The 17,761-nt window shown below is 43.1% G+C and overlaps 1 long non-coding RNA gene across 2 annotated transcripts; it reads right to left on the reverse strand.

The window, feature by feature from the left end:
• Positions 1 to 10,324: 10,324 nt before the first annotated feature.
• Positions 10,325 to 17,718, reverse strand: LOC140278795 (uncharacterized). 2 transcript variants are annotated; one of them, XR_011909219.1, is made up of 3 exons: positions 13,319 to 17,718; positions 12,229 to 12,922; positions 10,325 to 12,136 (listed from the first exon to the last, which is right to left on the reverse strand). It is a non-coding gene; the product is annotated as an uncharacterized lncRNA (long non-coding RNA). The 2 variants fall into 2 exon arrangements; XR_011909220.1 differs by having other exon boundaries at positions 10,325 to 10,672; positions 11,923 to 12,136; positions 12,229 to 17,708.
• Between the last annotated feature and the right edge of the window lie 43 nt (positions 17,719 to 17,761).

The following is a 17,761-nucleotide window of genomic DNA, read 5'->3' on the forward strand; positions in this document are numbered from 1 at the left end:
GATAATAAACTGGAGTGGTCGGTCAACATAGAAGCAGTGTACAGGAGGGGCCAGAGCTGTCTCTTCTTCCTGAGACGGCTCAGGTCCTTCAATGTCTGTAGTGATATGATATGCATGTTTTATCACACTATCATTGAAAGTGCACTGTTCTATGTTGTTGTCTGCTGGGAGAGTTGCACTACAGACAAAAACTGTAGGCGCCTGGACAAACTGGTAAAAAAGGCCAGTTCTGTTGTAGAAGACTAGACCCTCTCAGTGCTGTGGTAGTGCAACGGATGAGGAGGACACTGTATTCTGTTTTGGAAAATAATAAACATCCTCTCCACAGCATCCTGGTGGGTCAGAGGAGCAGCTGCAGTGAGAGGCTCATCTCACTGCGCTGCAAGTCTGCGAGGATCAGGAGGTCTTTTGTCCCCACAACCTTAAGGCTTTTTAATAGTGACTACTGACATGTTCTTCTCAAATTTATTTATTTATTTATTTCGTCATTGATTATCATTATTATTATTGTTGTTGTATGCAATCATTGTAAATATAATTTTTTGAGCTACTCGACTAATTTGAATTTCCCCCACTGGGGGATGAATAAAGTATTTTTCTATTCTATTCTATTCTATTCTATTCTATTCTATAAAGAGAGTCCAACCTGTATTATATGCAAAACACAAGTGTCCTTACTTTGAGCCATAGTTTTCACAGCCACAGTTTCCACGAGCCTGCAGTGAAGCGATCCTCCTGCAGAGCCATCTTGTTTTGTAATTTATTCTTATTCTTATTCTTATTCATAGTCATAGTTTATTTATTCAAAACAGTAAGTTTCATAGCCATATTTTGTTCCTCCCGTTTGGAGAGATTTTTGGTTAGGTTAATGTTTCATAGATACCTACGTTAGTGGAGCGATTTGTGTTTGTTCACAAAGATCTTTGTGCTACCGTTAAAGGTGTGCCTAAAGTCATTGTTTAGTTTCATGGTGCCTCTGTTTTTAAGAGTGCCTCTTTCGTTTAAGTCCGCCTCACTAGGAGAGCGTGAGAGTTTATGTTTGCTATTGTTCATAGCGTTTCTGTTTTCCTCCTGAGTTGGAGCGGTTTATGTTTTGTAACTTTCATAGCTGCGCTCGTCCTCCGCCATAGTTACCGAGGAGAGTGCTTAGGACTTCCACAGCCTGATTACTTTGCTCTGTGAGGAGATCCTCATCCTGCCTTGCCTTGCTGTGTTTATCAAATAAACCTTTTTGAATTTGAAAAGACCATGCATCTGTGTCCTGAGTCCTGAAGCCCTGACATGTTGATTCTTTGGTGACACTTAGAGGTGACGTTGGGAAACTGTTATAATAAATAAATGTGAACGTAATTTGTCCTCAAACTGAGTGATGTGCACATTTGAGACACATGAACAATTAATACTGAGAAACAATTAACACACGTGTCTGCAATTACACCAGTGGATATAAAAGCATGCGCAAAGTGGAGCAACGCATACTATTAAAAACAATGGCTGCTTTAGCGGTATTGACAGACATTGCAAATGGTGCAATTGGAAGAAAGCGTGTGTTCAGAGACAGAGAGTATTTGCTGGCACTTGATGGCAACTGGCTCATCAGCTGTTTTGAGGACAATCCTCCTGGAACTGTGCGCAAAGCTGCGGCCGATGTTTGAGCACAACAGTGAGGAGCCATGCGCTGCTTGTGCCCACAGGTGATGACCACACTGGGGTTCCTAGCAACCGGGGCATTCCAGAGGGATGCCAACCAATTGGGACTGTGTCAGTCGACCGTGAGCCAAGCCATGGCAGTCAAGTGGCACACTTCTGCACTAGGTTACTGTATGAACACGTTTGTTGTGACTTACACAAATACATATGTATTTGCACACGCTCTCCCACCCACTCCTATTACGTTTGCTGCTTATGCCAGAGGTTAGCATGCCAACGAGCACATTTTTGCATTCCTCCACTTTAGAAAGCAGCCACTCCATCTCGCTTTCCGTGAAGTTTTTCCTGTCTTACTCATTCTTTTTTCTTTTTTTCTGATCAGGCAGAGAGGGGAATCACAGGTGCTGGGCTCATTTAAGTATGATTTGCATTTTTAAGTAGGGGCATGGACAGGGAGGAGTCAGGTACTCTGACATGTGCGCTCAATTCTACGTTGATTGGGATGTACAAAGGAAATGTGCTTGGATTCAGGCGTTCGCACAGATACATCCGGATATTTTTGTGCGTGGTAGGGCATTTGGGTTTGAGCGTACACCATATTTCAGTAGGAAATCCACGCAAGTCTTTGTACACGAGGCCCCTGAAGTTTGACAATGGCCCAATCCCTTTTAAACGCCCAATCTCATTGCAAGTTACATGCTAAATTTACAATGCAGAATGTAACAGCCATTGGCTGGTTAATAACACCAAAGAAAACTCACATTGTAATGCTTCCATCACATATCAGCTCAATGTCAGCATTAAAAATGTACAGTCACTTAAAATATATGGCCACTTAGACCCCTTCCCTTTTTGCACATTTTACTATATTGTAGACTCACTCTCCAGACATTTGTCCACATGTCAAAATATTGTAGCGCTACAATCCATGGTTATAAATTGTGAGATGGCAACACATCCCTTGGTAGTTTTTTTTTTTTGGTTTGCCAATGTTCAAGTAAAAAGACAGGTGTCAATAACTATGAATCGAACAATAAGTAACCCATAACCAAGTAAATTTTTGGAACTGTCCGAGTTTTTAATTTGTGACAGGTAGACCTAACGATCTACATGAATTCTTACCATTATCATTTGTGGTATTAGACTACATGAAAAAGGAATAGAAACAGGTAGGGAATAAGAAAAGTGCAATGATTATAGAAAACAAAGTGTGGAGTCTTTGACAAGGATGGCTGCTTGAGGGCAAACTGCTCCTATCCTTATGGGTTTGGCCCAGGAAGCATATTCGGCACTGAGTGCGAGTGAGTATATGAGTTATACTAAGGTAAAATCTGCTCTTCTTGAAAGCATATGAGTTGGTCCATGAAGCTTACCGCCAGTAGTTTGTGTACTGGGAGAAAAGTGATAAATAAATTAATGTGGAATTTGCTCGTGATTTGCTGTGATATTTCAACTGCTGGTGTTCCTCTGCAAATGTTGAGAGTTTTGATGGACTTTGTGAGCTGATAGTGTTGCAACAATTTAAAAATACAATTCCTCAGCGTATGTTGCGACGTATGTAAGTGAATAGAAAGCAACCACTGTACTTAGAGTGGCTGAGCTGGCAGACAATTTTGTGTTAACGTACAAAAGTGGTTTTGGTGAGGTGTGTTTGACCCGTGATGGGAGACGTGGAGGTAACAACCTTGGTAGCACTCGTTACGGGGTCCAGTCTTTAGTAGCTAGTCCCACACATGCATTTAAAGTCTCACATGTGAGAGATGATGGTGGCAAGGGTGGCCTATGTCATTATTGTCACTGGAAAGATCAGTGTTCTGTGTTACGGAATAAATGTAAATCCTATCTACCTGCTCCAGCTCTGTCCTGTTCCAGTGTTCAGGGGCCAAGTCCTGAATGTGTCGATCCAGAGAGTGATGATTTTGAGCCTTTCATTGCTGATGCTGTGGTTTCTCTGGTGGGCAGTGAGGAGTATACCTATAAAGCTTTTGAGAGACACAGGCACTTAGAATTCATACATTTTGGAATCAGCATTGCCTTTTTCAGGTTGATCCGTCTCTGTCTGGTTTGTTGACGAGTGTTTTTGGAAGTGAGTTTGGAAATGTGGCTCTTGGATATTTTTTCCAGGATGAGTTGCTTGCGAGGAAATGGGTGATTTTGTTGGTGAGCCAGTGTTTCAAATTGTTGTGCCTGAAAAATTCCGTGTCACAGTATTAAAGATTGCACATGATGAAGCAGACATTAAAGTCCTTGTGGCGTGAATATTGCAGAGAGATAGGGGGAGATTGGGAGGAAGGCCTACCTTGGTTGATGTTGTCAGCCCGAGAAGTTGTGCAGGAGAGCATTGGGTTTAGTCCCAATTACCTTGTTTTGGCCTTACAGTGCGTAGTCCCTTGGCAGTTCTGCAGGATGGCTTGGGTGACATTGATCCACCCAAGATTTTGATAGATTATGTGAATGGTTTCCACCATTGGTTATATAAAGCTGCTGAAAAGGCGTGTGAAAATTAGGAAGTGGCTCAGTCCAAAATGAAAACCGTGTATGACCACCAAGGAGAGCGTCATCAGTTTAGTCCTGGAGACCAGGTTTTGGCTCTCACTACAGTTGTAAGTTCACCGTTTCAAGCGAAGTTCTCAGGCCCGTACACTGTGGAGCGACAAGTTTCAGAGCAACATTACTTAATTTGCACTCCAAAATGTAGGAAGTCTTCTCGCCTCTGTCATGTCAACTTGTTGAAGCCTTATTATTCACATGATGCTACCGTTGCACCTGAGTCCAGTGTACAGAGTTTGAATGTCAGTCCAGTACTTACTGTTGGTTCTGTGTCCTCAGCTTTATAGGCTCCAGGTATGGTGGACAGGGAGGAGGTGGATGTTCAAGCACCTGATGACCCTATGATGTCTGGTAGGCTAAAGAACTCAGAGATGTTGTGTAATTTGGGGAGTTTGTTTGCTCACTTATCTGACGTTCAAAGCAGGGAGTTGACGGAGGTGATCAGGTAGTATCCAGGCCTGTTTGGTGATACACCATCACGCACACACCTGATCAAATACATGCTGGACAACAACATTGCAGTTCCATCATCATCCAGTTGGGCGTCACCCTATGTTGATCGATAAATCTAACAAGTTTCCTAGATTTTGTACTGATTATCGAAAAGTAAACAAGGTCACTAAGTCAGATTCATTCCCGTTACCTCGAATGGAGGATTGCATAGACCAGGTTGATGCAGCAAAATTTGTGAACAAGTTCGACATGCTAAAAGGGTACTGGCAAGTTCTGTCTGCTCGTGCCAGGAAGATTTCTGCGTTCATAATGCCTACTGGACTGTATGAGTACACTGCCCAAGTTTTGGGCTACGGAATGCACCTGCAACTTTTCAGAGCCTGATGAATATGGTTGTGACAGGACTTGAAAGCTGTGTCGTGTATCTGGACGATATAATTATTCTCAGTGACATTGGATGTTCATGTCCAGCGTGTTCGTGCGTTGTTCAGTCGGTTAGCTGAGGCACAACTCACAGTCAATCTGGCGAGGTGGGATTTCGTCAGGGCGATAGTGACATATCTTGGGAGAGTGGTTGGACAAGGGCTTGTGCGTCCAGTCAAGGCTCAAATCAGAGCTGTTGTTGTCCTGCTCCAGCTACAAAAGAGGAGTTGATGCGTTTCCTGGGCTTGGTGGGTTATTACACGAGTTTTTGTAAAAACCTTTCGACTGTAGTCGCACTACTAACTGACCTGTTGAGGGCGAGGTGAAATTTGTGTGGTCTCCTCTTTGTCAAAGTGCATTCGAGAATGTTAAATCCTTCCTGTGCTAGACTCCAGTCCTGGCTGCACCGTGTTTGAATGAGTCGTTTAAGATCCAGACAGATGCCAGTCAAGTGGGCGCAGGTGTAGTGTTGTTGGAGGAGCAGGTATTGATAAACCTGTGTGTTACTTCTCAAACAAGTTCAATTCATATCAAGTTAACTATTCAGAAGGAAGAGCTGGTCCTTGTTTGGGCATCGGTACTGGGGGGAAACCAGTAGTTGTGTATGCGGATCATAACCCACTGACCTTTTTGAGTTCGCTGCACTGCACAAACCAGCATTTGATGCGGTGGACTTTGTTTTTGCAAAGCCATAATTCAGAGGTCAGACACATTATTGGCAAGGACAATATAATGGCAGATGCTTTTTCTCGTGCCCCTGTGAACAACAAGGCAGCTCTGAACTAATAGTACACGTTCATTCATTCATTCATCTTAAAGTATTGGTGAAATAAAGACAGATAGTGCCTTATTTAGAGGATGTATTGTCTATGGCGCGTTCACTCCTGTTATATGGATATACACGGATCTCGAGTGATCTAAATAGTGTCTGAAGGACGCCGACTTTCACTAGAATGTTATCAATGTGTCAGGGCCTCGGGACACAGGACACAAATGCAGGGTCTTTTCAAGGCAAAAGTGTTTTATTAATAAACAACAGGTTGAGGATCTCCAAGCAGAGCAAATGAAAGGGCTGTGAAATCCTGAAGCACGCTCCTCAATAACTATGGCTGAGGAGGGTGCAGCTATGAAAATTATCAAAAAACAAAAACTCTCTCCACTCTAGGAGGAAAACAAAAAGGGCTATTAAAGATAACAAATTAACTCTCATGCTCTCCTACTGAGGCGGACTGAAAGAAAGGACGCTTTCTTAAACAGAGGCACTATGAAACTTGTCAATTAACTATAAGCATGCCTTTAACGGCGGAATAAAGACCTTAAAGAATGAAACACAAATCGCTCCTTTAATGGAGGTTTCTATGAAACATTAACAAATCAAAATCTCTCCAAACGGGAGGAACAAAACGAGGCTGTGAAACTTACCACGAGTAAAACTAAAGCTAGGGATAAAGAAGTGAGGCTCATGATCGGAGGCACAACACACTGGCACAAGACAAGGGAGACGCAGACTATTTAAGCAAGAGGAGCAAGGGGAACAGGTGGAAACACTTTGGAATCAGGGAAGACAATCAGACACTTGACACAAGAGGAAGGGCAAGGTACCTGAAACGAGAGGGAAGTTAGTGATTTTTCAAAATAAATCAGGAAATGACAAGACAAGACATGAAAAAAAACTAAATCGTGACACAATGTGTAGATGAATGTATTTTATGCCAGAAATAAGGTCCAGGTTAAAAAAAAATAAAAATAATAACTTCCCCTTTAAATGTATCAAACAAAGCAGAGATGTTTGTGTTTATGCATTTGGCAGATGCTTTTATCCAAAGCAACTTACAGGGAGGGTAAGGGGGTCTTGCCTAGGGACCCCTACTGGAGGTAATACCTTTCATGGAGAGAATTTGAACCCAGGTCTCCCTTATGAAAGGTGGCAATCATACCACTACACTATCGCAGTCCCAGTCCTTATCCCAGAGATGAAGCAGGTAGAACGTTATTGATATTATGTGAGATTAACTCTCATATTAGCTAATGTGTACACTCCGAATGTTGATGATCCAACTTTTCTTGGACTGCTAGAGAATAAATTAATTGATATGGGGGATTACCCAGTTATCTTGGGCGGTGATTTTAATTAAGTGATGGAATCAGTACTAGACAGAAGCTCTGTAGTGGTATGTATTTCCAGGGCCCATGTAGCACTTAGCGGGTGTCTGCGGCTTGTGCTCTAGTAGATGTTTGGTGGCTACAAAATCCTTCTGGGAGGGTTATACTTTTTTCTCTTCTACTCATCGCTCATTCTCGAGGATAGATTTTTTTCTGGTGTCCCACTCACTTATGCCAATTGTTGCATCCAGTAGTATTGGCAACACTATCCTTTCAGTCCATAGCCCAGTGTATCTTCACATGCTGACTTTTAGTGTTCCTACCAGGTCTCCTTGATGGAGATAAAATTCCAGCCTTTTATTAGATGAATCTTTTGAAGCATTACTGCCCAACCAGTCGATTGGGGTCTACTGGTCAATCACGGACTGATCCAAAGTCTACCGCGAGGGGTGTAGGAAAAAATTTTAAAAATTATTTTAATAAAGAAATGAAAATGTAAATTTCTCTGGCGCACCTCTATCGCTTTGAATGAAGGCAAGAGTGGGGGGGTTGTTGGACGGGTCTTTCAGTACTTATATTATTATTAGTGTTGTTATTATATATTGGTAGATCTCTCTGAATTTTAGAAATGATTTCCTGGAGAATTGGCGCCTTTATTTCTAAATATGTATAATGAATCTTCTGTGAAGGAAGTGCTCCCATCTTCTTTGTCTGAAGCTCTTATTACTCTCATCCTTAAAAAAGATAAAGACCCCTCTGGTTGTAAAAAATACAGACCAATTAGTTTATCCACCTTATGACAGTAAAATCCTGTCTAAACGTCTAGCTAATCGGTTAGACCGAGTCATAACCTCCCTTATCCATCCAGATCAGGTTGGATTTATACGCTCACAATCTTCTTCTGGCAATATGAGGAGACTGGTAGACATTATGTGGGCAGTTCAGGATTGCCACGATCCCCTGGACACTATTTCATTGGATGCCGAAAAGGCATTCAACAGGGTTGAGTGGCAGTACCTGTTCACTACTCTGGAATGCTTTGGCCTCAGCAAAAACTTTATCAAATGGATCAGGCTAATACACACACACCCCAAGGCTGCTGTATTGACAAATGGTATAATATGCCCTCAGTTTGAACTTGGGAGGGGCACAGGGCAGTGGATCCCCTCTGTCCTCTCCTTTTTGTCCTCGCCCTTGAACCGCTGGCGGTTGCGATTTGGAAAGAGCCCACATTCCCCAGTGTTTGCATACAGGACAGTTGCCACAAACTTATGCTGTATGCAGATGACATTCTTCTTTTTGTATCAGACCCACAGCACTCTTTCTCCTCTCTGCTCACATTAATAAATCAATTCTCAGATATTTCTGGCTTTAAGGTAAACTGGGCCAAATCAGAGGCCCGTTAACTGATAACTACCCTAAAACTCTTTTTCCAAATGGAATGCTTGCTTGGCCTAAGCAAGCGTATCTTGGTATTATCAAATCTATCAAAGGGCTGAGGGCCAAATGCAAATACTTCTTTAAGTAATGTTCTTTTATTTTTTATACAGTTCTTTAACCTTCCTTTCTGTATAAAGAACATTACAGAAGACAAAAATATAATAAATAAGTCATATATAGGCATTTAAAAGCAATATCTAAATTTCAGTATCATCAAAACTTTAAAAAGTACATGTCTAACAGGAGAACAAAAATAACAGCAACAATAACATGACACTAGTGAGAAACATGAAGCTGGTCTTTGGCTTTCATCAGTCTCTCAATATCAGGCTGCAGCTGACTCACTGAGAGGTTGAATATATCCTGTAGGTCAGTCAGAGTGCCGTCAGCCTGGACTTGTTAAGGTTCATTATACTAAAAAATCAAGCAGAGTTACAAGACAGTATGAATGTATAATACTGGCTACACTGTGTATTGATATTATGACCAGCGCCTTCTTGTGCACTTCTGTGTGCCTGCAGTGCATGGCTGCCTTTGTAAGCATAGTTAATGTCTTTCTGACAGAGACTGCACCGTGTTTATTGATCTTCCTGAACACATCTGACAGATGAAATGACAGCTCTTGTCCTTTCAGTGTAACTTTGCCTTCTAGTTTGAGCCAAGACCAGTTCTAACTACACTTAATACCTGCATCCAGCTGTTTGACCACCATAGCACATTTCTATCCCAACACACTCATTCTGGAAATACACTGTTAGCATTAGGATTAATCTATAGCTTAATTAGTAGAACGGTGGTTGTTCACACTTGGTTCAGACGTTATGTTATACAGATATCTGTTCACTTGAAAAATCTGATTTCAAAAAACACATTTATGCCATGTGTAGAAAAGAAGTGTTTCACAAGTTCAGGGAAATAAACTACAAGCCTCCCCTAACCCACAGAGTAAAACTGTGAATTGTTTTAACCATAATATCAGTCCCACATACATAGTTGGATTTCAGATTGAAAGGCAAATGTATTTGCTGTTACAACATAGTACCGTATTTTCCGGACCATAAATCGCTCTGGAGTATAAATCACATTAGTCAAAAAATGCACCATGAAGACAAAAAAAAACATATACAAATTGCACCGCACAATAAGTCGCATTTCCCGGCAGTAGGTTGTTCAAGCACCCACCTGTGGACTCCTCCAGCTCTGACCATCTCGCTTTCAGTCCGCGATTAGCTTTCGTCGTTTTCTTCATTGCAGTAAAAAACCTTCTGGGAAACTAGTGTGGTGAGGTCTGTTTTCCTCACAACCATGACAGGTCCGTCCGTCGTTATACCAACCATTTTCTCCCTGCTCAGCCCATTCATATTCATGGGGTGGCTGTAGCTCAGGAGGAAGAACAGTTGCCCACCAATCGGAAGGTCGGTGGTTCGACTCTGGCTTCCTTGGGCTACATGTCGAAGCGTCCTTGGGCAAGACACTGAGCACGTAGTTATGTATCTTAAGATGTGCTGTGTGTGTGAATGCGGCATGTAGTGAAGCTTTTTGTTGTGCTGTGCAGTATCTCAAGCCCAACCAGCTCCTGCGTAATTTCCATGTTCTCACTCACTCCCCAAATAAAAAACAAAGGTTGTGAGGTGTCTGAAATGTCCATGCTCTCGTCACACGCCAAAGAAAATGCAATGGGGGGGGGGGGGGGGGGGGGGGGGGGGGGGGGGGGAATATGGCAAAGAGAGTTTTTCTTTAATGTTGCAGGATTTGTCAGTGTGAGCATAGCAGGCACACCGGAGTTGGTTCTGTGGCAGAGGAGAACAGGAAACATAAAAAACAGCCAAGATCTGGGCCGTTCCTCAATATGTTTACTTGTCTGTACTTGTGTACTCGTGTACTTGTGAAACGTCATCACTCAAGGACCAAGTACTGTTCCAATTCAAAGTAGGCAAGCATGCTCCACATTCCCAGAAGTGTACTTGCTCCGCCCATTTTATCGAGGATGTTTCTGTGGTGACTTGTGTGGACTTCAGACAGCTTGCTATCCCAGAAAGCAGTGCGGCACAAGCTAAGATGGCAGAGGAGAAAGCACATAACTGTAAGTTCTGTTTAGAAAATTACTCTTATTTCTGATTTATGTAATCTTATTTACACAACAATGTTTTTTGTTTGGTGTTTTACTTAAATTTTGTGGTCGCTTGATAAAGCTTAAGCTGTTTCTAAAAACGGCTTTAGCATTTTCAGAAAATACGAGCTGAACTTTAGCTGAACAGCTAACAGTTATATTTAAATTATTAGATTTAGAAGTTAGATGCAGGGGTACATCTATTACATACATATACATTACACTTTTAATTTTTTTGTGGATACGAATTCAATAAATTTTTTTTTTTAAGGGACAAATGATGAAACTCAGGCCAACAAGAGCCTTTTCACGGGGCGCCGCAACTCCTGTAAAGGCAGGTGGGAGTGAGTATTCATCTTTGTATATCTGTATCTTTACAGGGGGCTTGGAAGCACTTTTGACATGTAGAATGATGAATGCTTTACTGAAATTACTGTTTGTTTGAATATAGTTTATATTTCAGGGACTTTCTTGCTAACAGTAGGCTCAAAGTCACCTGCAAACAAACAAGAAAAAAGGTAACCTGGTTAATTAAGTTATCTTATTCTGTCTACAGAATCTTCATCTTCTTATTTACAGCCAGTATATTAAACTGTTTTCACAATCATTTTCATGTTGAAATCATTTTTCAGGAACTTAGGGACCAACCGACAGGCAGAGGGGTAGAGGCCAGTGGTGTGACTGCTGCCAACTGGCAGTGGTATAGTCTCATGGATGCTGCACTCCAGGGGCAGCACTCAATCAGTCTGCCTCTGGTTGTGGCATCAAATCTGACTTCTACGTCAGGTGGCACAGTCACTACCCTGACCTCTTGCCCATCATCCAGCTGCTCTTCTGTGGCTGTGAGTCCAGGCAGAGAACAGGGCAGGAAGAACAGGAGTTTTTGAGGGAGGAAACTCAGAGAGAGAGAGAGAGTATCTCCTCCTTCCTGTGGAGGTAATTTATAAATTGTCTTTATATGAAGTCATACAAATACCTATATATACATGAGACAGAGTAGTGTTATTAACTATTTTATAACATATATAACAACAATATATAACCAACATGTTTATCTTAAATGTAGTCATGTTCACTGAGACACACAGGCTGCTCTGCAGGGGCAGAGACTTGGGCTGCAAGCCTGGCTCGGAAGAAACTGCCTGACAAATGGCCAGCATCTTTATTTTGATCCTCTCCTCCATCATCATCACCTCTGTCCTCCTCTTCCTCCACTTCTGGATCCCAAATGTCATCTGCTGATACACAGGATGCAACAGGCTGCTACAACTTTTGGAGCAAAGATGGGCCGAATCTCCAGCGCACAAAGGAAAATGGATCTCCAGCGTCTCTTTAGCATTCCAAAGGTGCGCTCGATGATTTTTCTGGCCTTTGCATGAGACCTGTTGAACCTTTCCTCCACTTGGCCTGAATGTAAAAAAAATAAGTTGAATATATCTGAGTCACAATAATCAATGTAGCAGTATCTTGTGTGTGATTGGACCAAAATGTCCACTTACTTGCTACAGGCCTTCGGTATGGGGTGATGACACAGACAGGATGCTGTAAGCAGGGGTATCCACTGTCTCCCAGCAGAAAGAACCCAGATGGTGGATAAAGGGCCTTTTTGTACATGGGCGATTGTCGTAGGACAAGCGTATCGTGCACTGATCCTGGGTTGCCGATGTACACATCAAGAAAGGTTCCTTTAGTATCAGACACACCCTGCATTATTATGGAGTGGAAAAGCTTTCTGTTTTTGTAGCTTTTCTTTTGTGGCTCTGCAGGAGGAACAATTCTGATGTGACATCTATCAATGGCACCAACAGCATGGCGGAACCCCTCATGGCCCGCAAGGCGTGCAAATCCACCTCCTCCAGCTCTTCTGGTTTGGGAAAATGAATGACTCTGTGGAGGATGGTCATCATTTCTTCCACAACATTGTGGACAATCCAGCAGACAGTGGCAGTAGACATAGAAAAAATTTCTGCCGTTACCCTGTAGGAGGCCCCATAGGCAAGCCAGTGGTGACCAGGACCTCAATCTCATGGCTCCATCCATGCATTTTTTTTCTGGGCAACATTTGGACGAACATATTAATGCTGGTCCTAGATAACCTAAAAGCTAGCTCTAGGTCAGCACCAGAAAAAAAAACAGATCCAGGACTGGCACATTCATGTTCAGACCGCAGTACCTCTGTGAAGGGTCTTGCTCCTGTTGGAAGGAAAAAATTGAGAGACAAAGAATAATACTAATTTTACAACTAAAAGATTCATTTATTTAATTTCTGTGTTACCACACCACATTTATTGTACGGTGTGGTAAGACAGATATTTTTGACAATATGTTTTTCTGATAGCTGATGTGATATGTGTTCATGTATTCATGTTTGTGTATTAAATAATTTAATTTAAATGTCGTGCTTGTTCATTATTACATCAAACTGATTGTATTGAAGGTATTTTTCTGTTTAAATCCATCTAAAGCTGGACTGATTATCCTGACATGTAAAGATGTAAAAGTATACAAACAGTACAAAAAGTACTTGATTTCTACTGTTTGTATAATTATTAAATACTAAAAAAGAGATGTTGGGGAGGGGGGACGTACCAAAGTTGGCAAGTATGCTATTAGCCTCCTGCTCCTCCGCATCCTGGCTCTTTGCTCCCGTATCTCCCTCCTCACCCTCACCGCTTCCTCTTCAGCTTTAAAATAAAGCATTCCAACAGCAACTGCAACTGCAAGCACAGCTCGGTCCATTTTCATTGTATCCTCAATGTTTTGATTATTCTTTGCTGTTGCGCACACGAGCATCAAGCAGAGATGCTGAGATGAACAGAAAAATAAAAAATTATCGTTTTTTATATTTTTGTCGGCAACGTCAACGTATTTGACGTAATCAAGTACGCTTCTGTTCCAAATGCACAATGAGTGTACTTGCGTACTCGCATCCACAGAAGTCCGTACTTCCGACAAGTCCAGACTGGCAAGTACACAAGTACGTACTTGGCGTACTTGGTATTGAGAAATGGTCCTGGTCAAAAGGCAAGTTCAAAAGTTTGAGGGCCTTGATCACAGTATCATACAGAGTAGATTAACAATTAGGTGATGAGTGGAAGAAGAGTCCAGATTAAGTACTGTGGTAGATGAATGATGATGGTCAGGTGTGCAGGAGAAACTGGGAAAGCCACGCCTGCTTCTGGAAAAAGTACATAGAGTTGGTGCTCCTGCCCACAGACACACAAGACACAGAGAGGAAAGAGCAGGAAAGATGAGGAAGAAGGAGGGTCAGCACCTAAGAGAGCAAGGGGACCATAACAGTACTCCCCCCCCTCCAAGCTTGTTGGGATGCCGAGCATAAAAGTCCCATATCCAAGAGCGCGGGACCCAAGAGTGCTCCTCTGGACCATATCCCTCCCAGTCCACCAGATACTGTAAACCACGGCCTCGACGATGAACATCCAAGAGCTTCTTCACAGTGTAGGCAGGTTGACTGTCAATGAGCTGGGTGGGTGGTGGGGAATTGGATGGAGGGCATAGGGGGCTGGTGGAAACAGGCTTCAACTGGGACAGATGGAACACATTGTGAACCCTCATAGTTTTGGGCAACTCCAGGCGGCGAACAGACTTTACGAGACTGATGATTTTGAAGGGATCCAATATATCTGGGAGAGAGTTTCTTGGATTCATACTTTAAGGGAATGTTCTTAGCAGAGAGCCAAACTGACTGACCTGGGTGGAACTCAGAGGCCAGGATGTGTTGTCGATCTGTCAGGCGTTTATTTTGGTCTATGATCCATGATAATTGAGAGTTCCAAGTAGGATTAGATGAAGAGACACAGCGAAGGGCGGCCTCCAGATCCTGGTTCATGCGCTCAGTCTGGCCATTAGTCTGGGGATGAAAACCTGAAGACCGACTAACTTGTGCTCCCAGGTAGGTACAGAATGCTCTCCAGACTTGTGAAGTGAATTGTGGACCACGATCAGAAACGATATCTGAGGGTATTCCATGGAGCCGGAACACTTGTTGAACTAGGATTACAGCAGTCTGAAGGGCAGTTGGGAGTTTCTAGATAGGCACGAAGTGAGCAGCCTTAGAAAACCTATTCACCACTGTTAGTATCACAGTGTTACCATGGGAAGGAGGTAATCCTGACACAAAATCGAGAGCTATATGTCAGGATGGTACCGGGAGAGGTCTGAGTAAACCAGAGGTTGGAGAGTTGGATGACTTACTTTGAGCGCAGACAGAGCAGGCAGCGGAATAGGAACGAACATCCTTATGCAACAAAGGCCACCAAAAATTCCACCTGACAAGACTAATCATCCACTGCGTGCCAGGGTGACAGGTGAATTTGGCTGTATGGAATATACAGTAAGTTGGGAGGACCCCCTCCCCATCCCTGTTCCAATGCTTGTTGGATGGCTGACTCTATTTCCCAGGTAAGACTACCAATAATGCAAGTCGGTGGTAGGATGGATTCTGGTTCCTCAGGGGCGTCTGTGGGAGAAAATAGTCTCGACAAGGCGTCAGGTTTGACATTTCGGGTACCTGGGCGGTAGGTGATAGTGAATCTGAATCTCCTGCAGAAGAGGGACTAACGAGCCTGTCGGGCGTTCAAACGTTTGGCGGACTGAATGTAGGTCAGGTTCTTGTGGTCTGTCAAACAATAAAAGGATGTTCTGCCCCTTCCAGCAAATGTCTCCATTCCTCCAGGGCCAACTTGACTGCCAGCAATTCTCTATCTCCAATGTCGTAATTCTGTTCAGCTGGCGAGACACGGCGGGAAAAGAAAGTACATGGATGCATCTTGTTATCAAATACTTGTGATAGGACAGCACCTACCCTTGAATCAGAAGCGTCAACTTCCACAATGAACTGCTGGTTGAGCAAGGACTAGAGCTGCGGTAAATTTTCTTTTGAGTGTGATGGAAGCCTCTTCAGCTGTGGGGTTCCAACAAAAGGGTCTTTTGATGAAGGTGAGTTGAGTTAATAGTGCCACCCTCCTGCTGAAGTCCCAAATGAGTCTTCTGTAAAAATGAGCAAATCCAAGGAATCTCTGAAGCTGCTTGCGGTTGGATGGGCGAGGCCATTCAACAGCGGCTCTCACTTTTTCAGGATCTGTTTTAATCTGTCCATTCTCTATGATGTAGCCAAGGAAACTAACAGAAGAGACATGAAATTCACACTTTTCCACTTTTACAAATGAAGACAAACCTGTTTAACCAGTCACGCAATATATCATTCACAAGAGCCTGAAACCCAGCAGGGGCATTAGTGAGACCAAAAGGCATTACCAAATACTTGAAGTGGCCCAAGGGAGTATTGAAAGCCGTCTTCCATTCATATCCTTCTCTTATCCTAACCAAATGGTAAGCATTGTGTAGATCCAGTTTGGAGAAAATGGTAGCACCCTGTAAGAGTTTAAAAGCTGAGTTAATAAGTGGCAGAGGGTATTTGTTCTTTTCAGTGATGTTATTTAATTCCCTATAGTGTTTTGTCCTTTTTCTCAACAAAGAAAAAAACAGCACCGACTGGGGAGGACGAAGGATGAATGATTCCAGCTGCTAACGAGTCTGAGATGTATTCTTCCATGGATTCTCTTTCAGTCCATGACACCTTGTACAGGCGACTGGAGGGGAGAGGAGCACAAGGGAGGAGATCTATGGCGCAATCATAGGGCTGATGAGGTGGGAGAGACAGTGCACGATCTTTACAAAAAACTTCTGCTAGGTCATGATATTCAAAGAGCACAGAAGAAAGATTAGGAGGTTCAGGCTGGTACAGAATTGACTCCAACCAGTAAGTTTACCCGTGGATCAAGGTTAGGGTTATGTTTATTTAACCAGGGGTGGCCAAGGACTATGGGTGTGTTGGGTGCTTCAAAAACAAAGAACTGAGAACTGATTCTCATGATGACTACCTGAAATGATGTAGTGCACGAGATGGGTTGTGTGAGTTACTTGTGCACGGGATGAGTTTGTTGGGTACTTGTGCAAGGATCATCCCATTTAAAGCAAATGCAGGTATAGGAGTTGGGAGAGGTTCAGTGGGGATCTTTAACTGAGAGACAAGATGGATATCTAGGAAACTTTGCTCTGCCCCAGAATCACTGAGTGCTTGAAAGTCCAGGGTTTCTTGGGCCTAACAGATTTTAGCAGGTAACATGAGTCTACATAGAGGATTTGTGTCTGCAGTGCCCACCAGTACCCCTAAAGAAACCAGTGGGCAGACTCTTTTGGGCGAGAAAGACACAGTAAAAACTTTCCACAGTAAAAACATTCATCAGCTTGTCTCCGTCTCCTCCGTTCTTCATCTGAAAGTCTTGTTCTGCCGATTTGCATGGGCTCCGGTTGTTGCTCTGGCAGCAAGTCTTATCCTTTCTCTACCCCGTAGCTCTTCGAGCCACCCAGGCCAGGAAGCGGCAGTGACTTGGCTTTCCTTGCAATGAAACACGCTGGGAAGAGGATCTAATCTCAGGCATTCTCTCTCAAGAGCCCTGTTTTCCCAACCAGCTTCAGCTGCTACAATTCGGAAGTCCGTGGAGTCGTCCGCTACACTTCGCTGCCCTTGTCATATCCTCAATAGCCGGTTAGAAGCATCATCACGACTTACAGAAAAATCAAAGGCTGAGGAAAACTCCTTCTCAAACTAAGAATAGGCACAGTGTCTGTCTTTCATAAGCACAGCCCATGTTAAGGCTCTTCCCCGCAGCAGGTTAACCATAAAAGCTATTTTAGCTATTTTAGCTTGATCAGTGGAGTACGAATGAGTTAAGTGATCAAACACCAGGTTGCACTGGAGTAGGAATCCCTTTCCAAACTCAACAGAGTAGGCCTCTGGGTTTGGCATTGATGGTTCTCTGACAGGGATCCACTGCGAGAGGGGTGGACGTGGAGTGGGTGTTCAAGGTAGATCTCTCCCAGTTTGGAGAGATTTATGTTTGTAACTTTCATAGCTGCGCTCCTTCTCCGCTTAGTTACTGAGGAGAGTGCTTAGGTTTTTCATAGCCTTTTCTTTGAGCTGCTTGGAAATCGCCCTGCCTTGCTGTG

This window comes from Leuresthes tenuis, unplaced genomic scaffold (assembly GCF_036924035.1).
Source record: "Leuresthes tenuis unplaced genomic scaffold, fLeuTen1.0.hap1 SCAF_20, whole genome shotgun sequence".
Taxonomy (NCBI): domain Eukaryota; kingdom Metazoa; phylum Chordata; class Actinopteri; order Atheriniformes; family Atherinopsidae; genus Leuresthes; species Leuresthes tenuis.